The 14,351-nt window shown below is 37.2% G+C and overlaps 1 protein-coding gene across 4 annotated transcripts in view; it reads left to right on the top strand.

Annotated features, from left to right (window-relative positions):
* LOC6041189 overlaps positions 1-14,351 on the top strand; it is a 141,718-nt gene that overhangs the window by 54,321 nt on the left and 73,046 nt on the right. For all 4 annotated transcript variants that reach the window (XM_038264159.1, XM_038264156.1, XM_038264158.1 and 1 more), the window contains one exon: positions 8,256-8,370. The gene's annotated coding sequence lies outside the window, so the exon portion shown is untranslated. The remainder of the gene's footprint in view (positions 1-8,255; positions 8,371-14,351) is intronic.

The raw sequence follows: 14,351 nt of genomic DNA, 5'->3' as shown, positions 1-14,351 counted from the left end.
AACGAGTTCCATACAACATTTTTTGCTATTTCGAAAAACACCCATTGAGTGAAATTTTTAGTCAACTTTGCATGTATTTTGTCAATAAATCGTTTAATTTTTTTAAAAGTGTTACTTTTCGAAACATGTGCTGAATGGTTCAACTTTTCAGCACCCATTTCAGTGCTGAAAAGTAGAACTTTTCAGCATTTATTTTGAAAAGTGCTGCTATTCGATTCTGTTATTTTTGGTACAGAAAAGTAGGCTATTTCATCGTGCAAGAATGACAGGAAAAGTAAGTAGTTTCTCGACGGAATTGCAAAAAATCTTTTTCCTTTATCCTGAAGTATTTTTTGTCACCCAACTTTTTTTTAATTTTCAGCAAAAATAATAATAATAATAATTGGGGACAACTTGAGTCAAGAAATCATAAAACACGTTTCAGGGGTTAACTCACACGGAGAAAAAAGAGTTCCCAAAATCGTGAACAAGCGTTCATGAAAATGAGAACCTCGAACAAAGTGTTTAAATCCCGTGGTACGATTTTGAAAAACGTACCATGAAATTTGAACACTTTGTTCGTGGTTCCTATTTTCATGAACGATCTTTTCGAAAAAAATAATTTCAATTTTTTTAAATCAAGACTGACATTTCAAAAGGGTGAAACATTCAATAGCACGCCCTTTTTAAATGTTATTCTTGATTTAAAAATTTTGAAAATATTTTTTTCGAAAGATCGAAAAGTTTTACGAATGTTTCATATTTTATTTTTGAAAATCGGACCATTAGTTGCTGAGATATCGATATTAGAAAATGGTGTGTTGTTTATTTGAGACTTAGAAAACATCCATTTTCCTGTTTTTTTAACCTTTGCATGGCAATATCTCAGCAACTAAGGCTCGTATCAACAAAGTTCAAAAAAGCAAAATATAGAGAATTTTCTCAGCCTTTCAAAAATATTTTTTTCAAAAGTGGGCAAACATGTGCACTTATTTAAAAAAAAAATGAAAAACTGCGACTATTTTCAAAAAAGTCACCTTAAAAATGGATTTAACTTGAAAACGGTGCACTTTATCAAAATTTCACTAAAGTACTTTTTGATTGCAAATTTGATTTTACATCGATGTTAAATTGTTGCGACAAATTTTTCGATTTTTTTTTTAAAACAGTATTGATTCAAAAATTCATAACTCGCTCAAAGATTTTTTGCACAACCTGGAAATTTCTGAAAAGTTGGCATTTGATGTCCTCTAAAACATATCAAAAAATAAAAATATTAAAAACAGTGTTTTTTGCAAATCAAGTTTTAGTGACAAGCATAGCATAAGCATAGGTGCCCACCCGCAGTTGCTACTCCGTTATTGACCAGGACCTCCAGAAGTTACATCCACGAGCCGTGGAAGATGAGTGGGTGCTATCTTTCCTCGCTTCGCAACTTCTCAAAGGCCCCTATCATGCTGATCAATACCGGCGCCGGCCACGACCAGTGGTAGGGTCACGGGGAAGTGGATGGGAATGTTAGTCCGATACTTGAGTGATAGAGACCGCCCAATCGACTGCTTCTCCGACAAAGTATCACATGAGTTTTGAGGGGTTAGTAGATGGGTATGAGGTCAGGATTCACGAGTGGCAGTGATGTGACCATGAGCATTTTGTTTATCGGTTGAAAATTTTAAATCTTAGGCAGCCGGTTGCGGAAAGATAAATAATTGATTATTTAAAAAGTGTTTTAATCGAACGCGTGCCAACCGAGCAGTAGTGCTATGGGCTGGACTTTTCAGTACATTTTTACTGTTTGTACAATTTAGATAACGCGAGCAAATTTCAAAAATAGTAAAAAAAGACGCTTTACTCTTTATAAAATAAATAATTTGATGAGTTAATACTAAAACTGCCAGCTGGAAAAAATATTACTATCAACGAATATAAACGAAAAGAAAACGGGTCACCACGTAACCGATTGCAATGAAATTAAAACAATAACTTAAACAAACTAAACCGGCGGCGTGCCTTCCAATCAACGATGATAAAGGAAGGACTAATGAAAAATAAAATATCAAATATCAGAGTAACCACGAGGTCCTGCTGCTCACAATCGAATCAAAAAATTCAAAAGCGCCCGCTAATGGTCTATCCTAAATTTCAGCGTGTCTTTCGATAAATGACTCTTTAGAAATGAGTGTTTCACCGTGAAAATATAACATATTACAAACTAACGAAACGACAGCAAAATGATCAAGAATTATTAAATAATGTCCCTATAACGATTTTTTTCAATGAGGTATGATTTGGATTTATCGACCGATTCTTTAGATTTTACGCGGTTTTCAATATTTATTGTGCTGAACAAATAAACTCATTCACACTCACACACACACACACACACACACACACACACACACACACACACACACACACACACACACACACACACACACACACACACACACACACACACACACACACACACACACACACACACACACACACACACACACACACACACACACACACACACACACACACACACACACACACACACACACAAGCTTGAGATGTCATCAAGGTACGAGCTCACCGGGGTAAATCAAGTTTTAGTGACAAAAAGTTAAATAAAAAATCACCAAATTTTTTTTACCGTGTACCATTTTTTTCAGTTTTGTCCGTATCCATACCTACAACTTTGCTCAAAACACCAAATTGATCAAAAAATTCCTTCAAAAGATACAGATTTTTGAATTTTCATACATCATTTTTGTATGGCCAGCTGCCAAATTTGTATGGAAAATTATATGGACAAACTAATGATGCAAAATGGCTTCTTTGGGCACACCGAAGGCACCAAAAAAGTTTCAGTCGGATTAAAAAATACAAAAAAAATCGAATGACCGAAATCCTAGAGAACTGCTCATATATAGATTATTGAAAAATGATAAGCTGTCAAACTTTAACTTACGATACCGTTTAAAAATCCCCTTTTGAAACCAACATCATTTTCCAATTAAAATCGCCTGACCAAGCAACATGGTGGGTACATGCGACTGCAGCGGGTGCGCCACCATTAAACAACAGTGGGCCCAGATGTGGTGAAAATTAATATCCATCAGCAAAATCACAGAAGCGCAAAAATGATTATGTAAAACCGTAGCAGCAACTACAATAACCGCACTCACTTAGCTTTATTTGCGTGCACTGTAAAAAATAGTCCGTTAAAATTTATCCAAGAAAACGTTTGAATTAGTGAGTAAATAAGCAAAATAAAGAAATAAAATAAAATGAAAGTCAAAAATGTCTTCTTTTTTTCTTACTGTGCAATCACAAAGTGTGCTCCACTTTGCCCGGGTAAAAGCACTGTAACACACTGAGGTAAGCAAAAATAAGCAACAAGTCATGTGGCGTGTTTGTGTGTCTGTCTGTGTGTTTTACTCAATAGACAGCGACGACGAACCTCAAGATATTTCGCACAAAACAAGTGTAAATTGTCGATTTTCCGGCTTGTTTTCTGGCTGCTTTCCAATTATTTAAACAACCATAAAGCTCGGGGGTATTTGCGCACCCGCGTAATACGAGCTTTTTTTTTGCTGCATCTCTCTGAACGCAAATGCAGACACACATGTGGTTCCAAAATTACCCTGGCTGTCGAATTTTAACCTTCGATGCTGTTTCGACTGTTCAACTTTCTTCTGTCGCTGTGTTTTTGTTTTGTTTTAATGACCAGCTTGATTTGGTTGTGCAATTGTTTCCGATTACTTGTTTGTGTTTTTATGTTTCTTTTTGTTTGTATTTTCTTCCTTTCTTTTTTTGTTTTCATTTTTTTTATGCAGAACTAACTAATGTTTTACTTTTCTAAATAAAACGCTAATTTTATCTCTCTTCATTCAATGTTTGTCTCTGCGCATTTTTGTGCGCAGGAAATTTCGTTAATGATTATATCAGCCAAATTAGGCGATCTTTCACACATGTGCGTGTTGTGTTGCACAACCGCGCACAAATCGGCGCGCTAAGTTGCGCGTTTTTATGCTGAATTAGCAGAGCCCCAATACATATGAATATTGATGAAGTGATGGCCAAACGATGGCGATCAAGCCATATTGGCGGTAGATGGGAATCGGTCGGCGTATTTTTTTTTTTCGTTAATTTTCATTTTGTGAGGTATCTATTTTGGCGCAGACAAACACAGAGACACGTTAGTGGGTTGCAAAATGCATAATTTTTCATTTTTGTGTCGACATAATTGGGTTAGCGGGTTAGCATTTTTATGTTGGAATTTGTCATCACAAGCCACTTTTACTCATATTTATGTTCAATTTTCAAGACAAATTTATTATTTCAGTTTAAAATTCTTTTCATCAGATTGGTAGTAGATCTGGAACAAAAAAAAAACATATATTTTTTATTGATTAAAATAATGGAACAAAGTTTCCATGATTTCATGATGATAATAATGAGAAAACGGAAAATATTCCTGTGTCAAAATTAAAATTTACATCTTCTAGCAATAGTTATTGGAGAGTTCGTGAATTAAAAATTTCATGATCACTTACATATTTTAATGGGTTTTTTTCATGAGCAAAGTCTATAACCTTTTCTATAAAGATATTTATATATTTTTTTAAAGGTTCAAAAAAGAAAATTTTGATCTTTTGTTTTTTGAATGTTTTTTTTAATCTCTGTCCAAAGTGGTTAAAACACCTGAAAATCGGAAATTAAAAATAAAATAAATAAGCAAGAAGTAAAAGAATATAATAATTCAAAATACAAGCCATGATTTCAACATTTCAATGAAACAAAAATTCAATAACATTTAAGATTTTTGAATTAACTCGAACACGCAAAAAATAATGCATTTTAAATTGATTTTAGTTGATTACACTTAAAATTCAATTTAAAATTACAACTTTCTGGAAAAATTAAAAGTTAATATTGCAAGCCCTGGTATTAACATTTGAATGAAAAAGGTGTTTTAAAATGCATCTTAATCTTGCCCAGTTGTTTTGCAATCATTAGTTTTGAAAATATCTAAGTTTTGAGGAATTTTTCTTTTTCGCAGGAAAACAACTTTTTACGGCACTGTACATTGGAATTTGACAAAAATAAAGGAAAATGCATTTCAAATTGTTTTTCGTTTGAGATTATTTGATAAAAATAGTTTTCCGCCCTCCGATTTTTTGGATCGATTTTGAAGAGGAAGGTAAGAAATAGTTTTTTTTCTGGAAAAAAAAAACAATTTTAATTATATTGTTGCATATTTGCAAATTTGCAGTACTTTACAGATTTTTTTTTGATAAAATGCACCGTTTACAAGATAAAGCCAATATAAGTGTAATTCCAATTGGAAAATTCCTGTTTTTCATTTTTTTTTGACAAAAAAAAAAAACAGTTTCAAGAACACTATTTTTAAACAAATCGAAAAAAAATAGTAGTTTATGCAACAAGTTGCAAAAAGAGGATTTTTTCAGCACGAGTCGTACTTTTATCCAACGAGGTTCACCGAGTTGGATAAATACGACGAGTGCTGAAAAAATCAAGTTTTGCAACGAGTTCCATACAACATTTTTTGCAATTTTGAAAAACACCCATTGAGTGAAATTTTAAGAAGAATTTTCATGTATTTTGTCAATAAATCGTTTAAATCAAAAAAATGTTGAAAAGTTTTACTTTTCGAAACAAGTGCTGAAAAGTAGAACTTTTCAGCATTTATTTTGAAAAGTGTTGCTATTAGATTCTGTTATTTTTGGTACAGAAAAGCAGGCTATTTCGTCGTTCAAGAATGACAGGAAAAGTAAGTAGTTTCACGACGAAATTGCAAAAAAGATTTTTTCAGTTTCCCATAAATTGCCTAAGAGACATTTAAGATTGGACCTCTAGTTGCTGAAATCCAGCGAATAAAAGAAAAAGAAACAAGAAAATTTATGTTTTTATGGTTGTAATTTTTTTTGACTAATATTCCTTTTTTCTAATAAACACAATTTGAATTAAAAATAAACATAGCTTGGCGGCAAAACTTTTGTTCATACTTCTCTATGGCTTAAAAGCTGCGGTTTTTGACTTGTAGAACATACAAACAAATATTCATAAAAAAAATTAAATTGATTTTTTTAAACTTGATTAAAATATCCACCTTTTTTCTATGTAACTTTTTTTCTGAATAGTCTTCATCAATACCTAAAACTTTGGCAAAGATTCCAAATCGATCAGAAAATTTCTTCAAAATTTACAAATTTTCGATTTTTTTTGCGAGTTGTTTGGAGACTTGTACGGGTGACACAAACGAACTTATTTTATCATAGAAAAGGCTACAACAAAGTTGAAACCAAATAAAAAAAATATACAAATAATATCCATTTTCGGTTTTCGTGGAGAATTGCAAATTTTGTTTCACGTTTTTGCCCTCCCTTTAAACATTTTGGGCAAAAAAATGCAAACAAAACAAATAAAAAAAAATCTGATGATAAAACTTGTTAGATTCGAATGTAAAGTATTGAGAATACCTTGTTTGTTTATGTAATTTTAATCAAATAAGGTCATTTTAACCTTTTCACAATTTTTTCAATTTTGGGACCATGGATCGGAAAATTTTAATTTTTAAGAAACTAAATTTCATTGATATTCAGCAAATTGTTGACAGTAGCATCACTGCAATATTGTTGATCAAATTTTGAGATACCAGTGCACTTTTTCTAAATTAAGCATCAAATTAAAAGTTCAGTATTTTTTGCTTACTCTTCGACCTCGACCAGAGTTGATTGACAAAAGCTTCAAATAAAATTTGTACTTGCTCATAACCTAAATTCCTAATTTTAAAGTTCATACAAATTTCATTGGATTTAATGGGATGATATTCCAGATGTCGGGAATTCTTTTTTTTTTTAATTCGCTTTTTTAAACTTACTCTTCTCCTCTCATTTTTACGTCATAATTGTTTCAACTACTTGCGTTGGCAAATCCATTTCTGCATCAAACCATGCTTTATTTTGCGCAACGTCCACTTTGCATTCAAGCCGTATAAACTCTCAAATTACCATCAAACCAACAACCACCTTCTCAACGCCACCGTTGGAGTCGGAGTGTGATGTATTGTTGCTGCCCGGTTGTATACCGGGTAAAGAAGTATCAATCTAAACTATAACACAATCGGCAATCTGTTCACCGGCCCCAGACTCCACGTGCTCAAACTAATAAAATCCGCCAACCAGCGCGTATTCATCAGCATTGTGTTTTGTTTTCCAAACACAGTTTTTTGTTTGCTTCGTTCCGAAACCTCCTCCTCTGTCGATTTTATTAAGTTTTTCTGCTCCCCCAACCATTATGCACTTTGCCACCCCCGAATCGTTGATGACCTCGGCCAGCCTCAATTCACACCTTCTTCATCTTTCAACGAATCAGTAAAAAAAAAGAAGCCAACCGAAGCAAATTACCCCATTAGCATTATGCAGACGACGGTGAACTCCAACCAACTCTTTGGTTCAGTTCACTTTGCCACTTTGGCAATTGACAATTTCCTTCATCATCAGCAGCAGCACCGAGAAATCGGGTGTTCCCGGGCAGACGGTAATAACAAAATTCATGCCATTCCAATAACAAATACTGTTAAAATAACAGAAAGTGTTATGGAATCTTCTTGAAAAATCTATTTTTGCAGAAGGGTATAATAACAGTTTATGTTATCATATCAAAATTTGTTATTGGTCTGATATTGGTTGAAGGCCTGAACAACTTTGGAATAAGATTTTTTGTTATGGAAGAATACCGCCAACTGTTATTGGGATGGTCGGATTAGTTGTTAAAATAACAAAAAATAATAACAAAGATGTGGTCGAAGAATAAATAAACATGTTATTATTCTGTTATTATTATAATAATCAAATTTATAATTTATAATTTATAACAAAAAAAATCATAACGACGAATAACAAATCTTGTTATAAATAACATAAAATGTTATTGGCCAAGTATTTCGAAATATCAAAAAATGTTATTCCCAAGTTATTTCCGTCTGCTCGGGTTCGGAGAAGGGGCGCGAATATCTTGATTTGGAACCACTTAGCATAACTTGCGAGTGTGGTTTATTGGTTGAGCGATTTGAGCACGGTTAAGGGTTAGTTTGTCTTTTTATTGACTGTTTCAGTTTTTTTTGGTCCAAACGACACCCTGCTACCCAAATTAACCACATTTTTCAACCTTCATAATAGTTTAACCCCGCCATAATAAAGCAATAATTTTGCTCCCATTCGATGCAGCAATTCAATGTTTTCCCTCTATCTCTTTTATTGCAGGTCGTTTCGGCCTCCCCAAATGGATTAACGACAACAACGTTACGGCGACCCTGTTGAGTTTACCACGTCTGGCGCCGGCAGCAGCGGATTCGAGAGGGACCTCGCGAAGCACCAGGTAAGACCGCGAAGCTTTTATCGCCAGAGACCGCAAACCGTTAGAACTGTCGATCGGCCAGAATTTACTGGCAAAGTTAGAACGAGAAGAACCTCCGCCAGGTGAGCCTCATGACTCAATGCTTGCAAGTGTAACTGTTGTGCGGTTCTTCCGTATCCAGCGCGGGGGTACAATTATAGGTCGTTGGAGGCAATTCTTCACGAGTACGCGGGGTTCGCTGACACAGCATGTCACTACACTGATTGCTGTCCAAGGATGGTATTCAGCGATCATCTGTTTTGCCGTTGAGCTTGCCAAACTCCACCTTCTTCATACCACACTGGACGGTTTTTGTTTTGATCAGATATTCAATGGAGAAGCTCCAATCATGGGGTGGGTTCGACAGCCACAAACATTCCAACTCCAGTAGAATGGAAAACGGTTCGAAACCAAATATGAGCATCACTTCCTGCCATTGAATTCTGGACAGAAACACACACACGTACGTGCATGTGTGTGCTTTGTACCTTAACCTAACCTAGAAATCCACGCTTGCGACGGTTGTAATTTCATTTTGGTCACACATCACCGCGGCTAGGTGGAGTTCGGTCGTTGGGCGGAATTGATTTGCCCTATCGGTTTAGCGCTTCTTGTTGCGGTTTTTCACAAAACGGCAAATCAAAGGATCTAACTGTACACCCGAATCGGTGGTTAAGTTTGTGCGATAATAATTCGTTATTATATCGAGTCGTCGTGCTTGTCCGGTTTGAGCTGAACTATTGTGTTTGGTAAGCTGTTGACTTAGCTGGTCAGGGAAGCATTAGCGGGAGTTCTGTGGAGAAATACTTGATTAAAAATCAATTAAGGTGTGACACGCATGAATTACGCAGGTCTGGATCGTTGAAGAATACGCAAAGCTTTCGTATTCTCAAAAAATATAAATAAATATCTACTTAAAACATAGCTGCACATGAAAAATTAACATTTAACAAAAATACGAAATGGCAACTTGTTGACTAAAATATATAAAAAAGGTCAAATTGGAATGTATGACAAAAGGTCGAATGCCAAAAGGTCGAATGGACAAAACGACGAAAGGACAAAAAGGAGAATTTAAAAAGAAACTTTTGATGTTTAGCCTAAATGCAAAAAAAAAAAAAAAAAATCAAACCATCCACATTAACGACCCCCGGGTCTTTTGTGGTCTCTATTGCAAGTTTCTGCTCGAACCTAGGAGTCCGAAGGCTTGAATGGGGAGAGCACCCAAACCTCTTTCTACTCCAAGGAACCTTCCACCCCAGTGTTTGAACTGACGACCTTTGGATTGCGAGTCCAACCGCCGCCAGCGATTCCACCGGAGTAGGCTTGGTTTGGTGTGTTGTTTGTACTTATGGCATGGAGACGACTCCTACACCTGGAATGACTTAACGGCCTAACAACCAAGGCCGGGACCGACATTTTACTTCCTCATCCGATGGAAGGTTGCAGCAGATGGGAATCGAACCCAGAATCATCCGCTTACAAAGCGGACAGCGTAACCATTCGGCCACGCACTGCCAAACCTAAATGCATAAATATTGAAAAGCAGCTATGGAAAGGTGTTTTGAACGGTTTTCATTAGTTTCACTCCTATATTCTTAAAAATTTAGAGGTCTTCTAAATAAATACTTGTTATCTTTATAAATACAAAAAAACGATCGATTTTTTTATATGCAGCTATACAGCAATTCCCCACGAAAACAGTATCCAGTCTGAAAAATTGCCATTTTCGTCGATTTTCGCAAAAACCACTTTTTTCGAAAAATCATAACTCCTCGCCATTTTAACCGATTTCAATTGTCTTATACGCAAATGAAAGGTGATAAGTTGGCCTTTCAAAGAAAAATAGTAAGAAGTTTCAAAAGCCTAACATATGAAAAGGGCGTATGAAACTTTAAAATGTCGTTTTGACTGTGTCTGGACCAAAGAGCCTATGTCAGGAAATATTTTTATCGGATTCTCTCATATCTCGGAATCCTGTTAATGAACTCCTCCCGTTTTTTAGTATAATATGTAAAAATGTCCGGGGAATCCGATAAAAATATTTCCAGACATAGGCTCTTTGGTCCAGACACCGTCAAAACGGCATTTTAAAGTTTCATACGCCCTTTTCATATGTTAGGCTATATTTTTGAAACTTTTTACTATTTTTCTTTGAAAGGCCAACTTATCACCTTTCATTTGCGTATAAGACAATTGAAATCGGTTGAAATGGCAAGGAGTTATGATTTTTCGAAAAAAATGGTTTTTGCAAAAATCGACGAAAATGGCCATTTTTCAGACCACCCTAACACGGCGTAGGTCACCCTAATGGCCAAACAAAAAAATACGGGTCTTATTATTTCGGCCAGGGAACCCTCAGAAAAATTTTGAGCCCGATCCGAGCACTTTTGTTTTTTCCATGCTGTTTTCGTGGGGAATTGCTGTATATTTTTTGAAGTAAAATTTTTCTAAGGATCTGTTTACATTTGAATGAATTGAAGAATTACTAAAATATTCCAACTTTTATTTTTTCATGAATAAAATAAAAACTTATAAAATATTTAAGAAGTAGTATTAAAAAACTTCCTCACATTTAACCCTTTCAGGCCTGAATTTTTCTGAGCTGTGTTAATCTACAATTTTGATACCAGTAGTTCATTATTTCCATGAGTAAACAGAAACAGGCAAAAAAAAGTTAAATTTCATTATTGGACGTTCTGGGTCCTCCAAAGTGTCCTGGAATATAGATCTTGGAGTCTACCGCCGTAACAACACGATTCTACCAAGATTCCGATTATGGTTCATATTCAGTGATGTCCCTGGGACCCTTTGGCAACACTATGAGCTATGTGTATCACTTTTGGGATGTTCTGGGTCCTCCAAAGTGTCCTGGAATACAGATCTTGAAGTATACCTCCGTAACAACACGATGGTACCAAGTTTCCGATCATGGTTCATATGCAGTGATGTCCCTGGGACCATTTGGCAACACTATGAGCTATGTGGATCACTTTTGGGATGTTCTGGGTCCTCCAAAGTGTCCTGGAATACAGATCTTGGAGTCTACCGCCGTAACAACACGATTCTACCAAGTTTCCGATTATGGTTCGTATTCAGTGATGTCCCTGGAATCCTTTGGCAACACTATGAGCTATGTGGATCACTTTTGGGATGTTCTGGGTCCTCCAAAGTGTCCTGGAATACAGATCTTGGAGTCTACCGCCGTAACAACACGATTCTACCAAGTTTCCGATCATGGTTCATATTCATTGATGTCCCTGGGACCCTTTGGCAACACTATGAGCTATGTGGATCACTTTTGGGATGTTCTGGGTCCTCCAAAGTGTCCTGGAATACAGATCTTGGAGTCTACCGCCGTAACAATACGATTCTACCAAGTTTCCGATTATGGTTCATATTCAGTGATGTCCCTGGGACCCTTTGGCAACACTATGAGCTATGTCGATCACTTTTGGGATGTTCTGGGTCCTCCAAAGTGTCCCGGAATACAGATCTTGGAGTCTACCGCCGTAACAACACGATTCTACCAAGTTTCCGATTATGGTTCGTATTCAGTGATGTCCCTGGGATCTTTTGGCAACACTCGGAGCTATGTGGATCACTTTTGGGATGTTCTGGGTCCTCCAAAGTGTCCTGGAATACAGATCTTGGAGTCTACCGCCGTAACAACACGATTCTACCAAGTTTCCGATTATGGTTCGTATTCAGTGATGTCCCTGGGATCCTTTGGCAACACTATGAGCTATGTGGATCACTTTTGGGATGTCTTGAATCCCATCTGGCGAGGCAAAAGGGGTAGGTGGCGGTCGAGGGAGGATTTTGACTGCAGCGTTAGTTGAATTTGTTCAAGTCATAAACCTCCCAAAACCCAACACATTCAATCCCTCAAACGATCTGTGGGCGGCTGAATCTGAGCATTGAAAAACTCTGTAGCAATACACGGAGAAATGCCTCAACTGCAACTTTCTACTCGCTAACATAGTCTCAGGCAAAATTCGAGCTGAAAATTGGGCTATATGATCGGTATCGAACTCTATATGGGTCAAAAATATACGAGGTTTCCCCTCAATCTCACTTATCTCCACGTCCGCGGATTGGTTTCTCGTGTTCGTCAAAGGGTCCCAGGGACATCACTGAATATGAACCATAATCGGAAACTTGGTAGAATCATGTTGTTACGGTGGGAAAATCCAAGATCTGTATTCCTGGACACTTTGGATGACCCAGCACATCCCAAAAGTGATCCACATAGCTCATAGTGTTGCCAAAAGGTTCCAGGGACATCACTGAATATGAACCATAATTGGAAACTTGGTAGAATCGTGTTGTTACGGCGGTAGACTCCAAGATCTGTATTCCAGGACACTTTGGAGGACCCAGAACATCCCAAAAGTGATCCACATAGCTCCGAGTGTTGCCAAAGGATTCCAGGGACATCACTGAATACGAACCATAATCGGAAACTTGGTAGAATCGTGTTGTTACGGCGGTAGACTCCAAGATCTGTATTCCAGGACAATTTGGAGGACCCAGAACATCCCAAAAATGATCCACATAGCTCCGAGTGTTGCCAAAGGATCCCAGGGACATCACTGAATACGAACCATAATCGGAAACTTGGTAGAATCGTGTTGTTACGGCGGTAGACTCCAAGATCTGTATTCCAGGACACTTTGGAGGACCCAGAACATCCCAAAAGTGATCCACATAGCTCCGAGTGTTGCCAAAAGATCCCAGGGACATCACTGAATACGAACCATAATCGGAAACTTGGTAGAATCGTGTTGTTACGGCGGTAGACTCCAAGATCTGTATTCCAGGACACTTTGGAGGACCCAGAACATCCCAAAAGTGATCCACATAGCTCATAGTGTTGCCAAAGGATCCCAGGGACATCACTGAATATGAACCATAACCGGAAACTTGGTAGAATCGTGTTGTTACGGCGGTAGACTCCAAGATCTGTATTCCAGGACACTTTGGAGGACCCAGAACATCCCAAAAGTGATCCACATAGCTCCGAGTGTTGCCAAAGGATCCCAGGGACATCACTGAATACGAACCATAATCGAAAACTTGGTAGAATCGTGTTGTTACGGCGGTAGACTCCAAGATCTGTATTCCAGGACACTTTGGAGGACCCAGAACATCCCAAAAGTGATCCACATAGCTCATAGTGTTGCCAAAGGATCCCAGGGACATCACTGAATACGAACCATAATCGAAAACTTGGTAGAATCGTGTTGTTACGGCGGTAAACTCCAAGATCTGTATTCCAGGACACTTTGGAGGACCCAGAACATCCCAAAAGTGATCCACATAGCTCATAGTGTTGCCAAAGGGTCCCAGGGACATCACTGAATATGAACCATAATCGGAAACTTGGTAGAATCGTGTTGTTACGGCGGTAGACTCCAAGATCTGTATTCCAGGACACTTTGGAGGACCCAGATCATCCCAAAAGTGACCCACATAGCTCAGAGGGTTGCCAAAGGGTCCCAAGGACATCACTGAATATGCACCATAATCGGAAACTTGGTAGAATCGTGTTGTAACGGTGGTAGACTCCAAGATCTGTATTCCAGGACACTTTGGAGGACCTAGATCATCCCAAAAGAGATCCAAAGGGATCGAAGTGGTCCCAAATGGTCGTGAGGATGTGACTGGTAATGACTTAACTTTATTTGCCTTGAAAAATCGTTGTAAACCTGAATTATCTTCAACATTTTCTGAAGTTTCCAAATTTCAGGTTTTCAGGATGTTCTAGGTCGTCAAAAAGGCCATTAACAACCACTCAAACATTTTTTCCTAGGTAGAGAAACTCATAAATTACAACTTTGCTGAACAATGATATATGTTTTGAGCACTGTGTGATTTTATACAACCGAATTTCGGTATGGGTCATATATGACCCATCAGGCCTGAAAGGGTTAAAGAGTGCTATCCAAAATGACAAAAGT

The sequence above is a fragment of the Culex quinquefasciatus genome, chromosome 3 (assembly GCF_015732765.1).
Source record: "Culex quinquefasciatus strain JHB chromosome 3, VPISU_Cqui_1.0_pri_paternal, whole genome shotgun sequence".
In the NCBI taxonomy this organism is placed as follows: Eukaryota; Metazoa; Arthropoda; class Insecta; order Diptera; family Culicidae; genus Culex; species Culex quinquefasciatus.
Note: the sequence above shows the minus strand (reverse complement) of the source record. Positions and strands in the feature narration are given on the sequence as shown.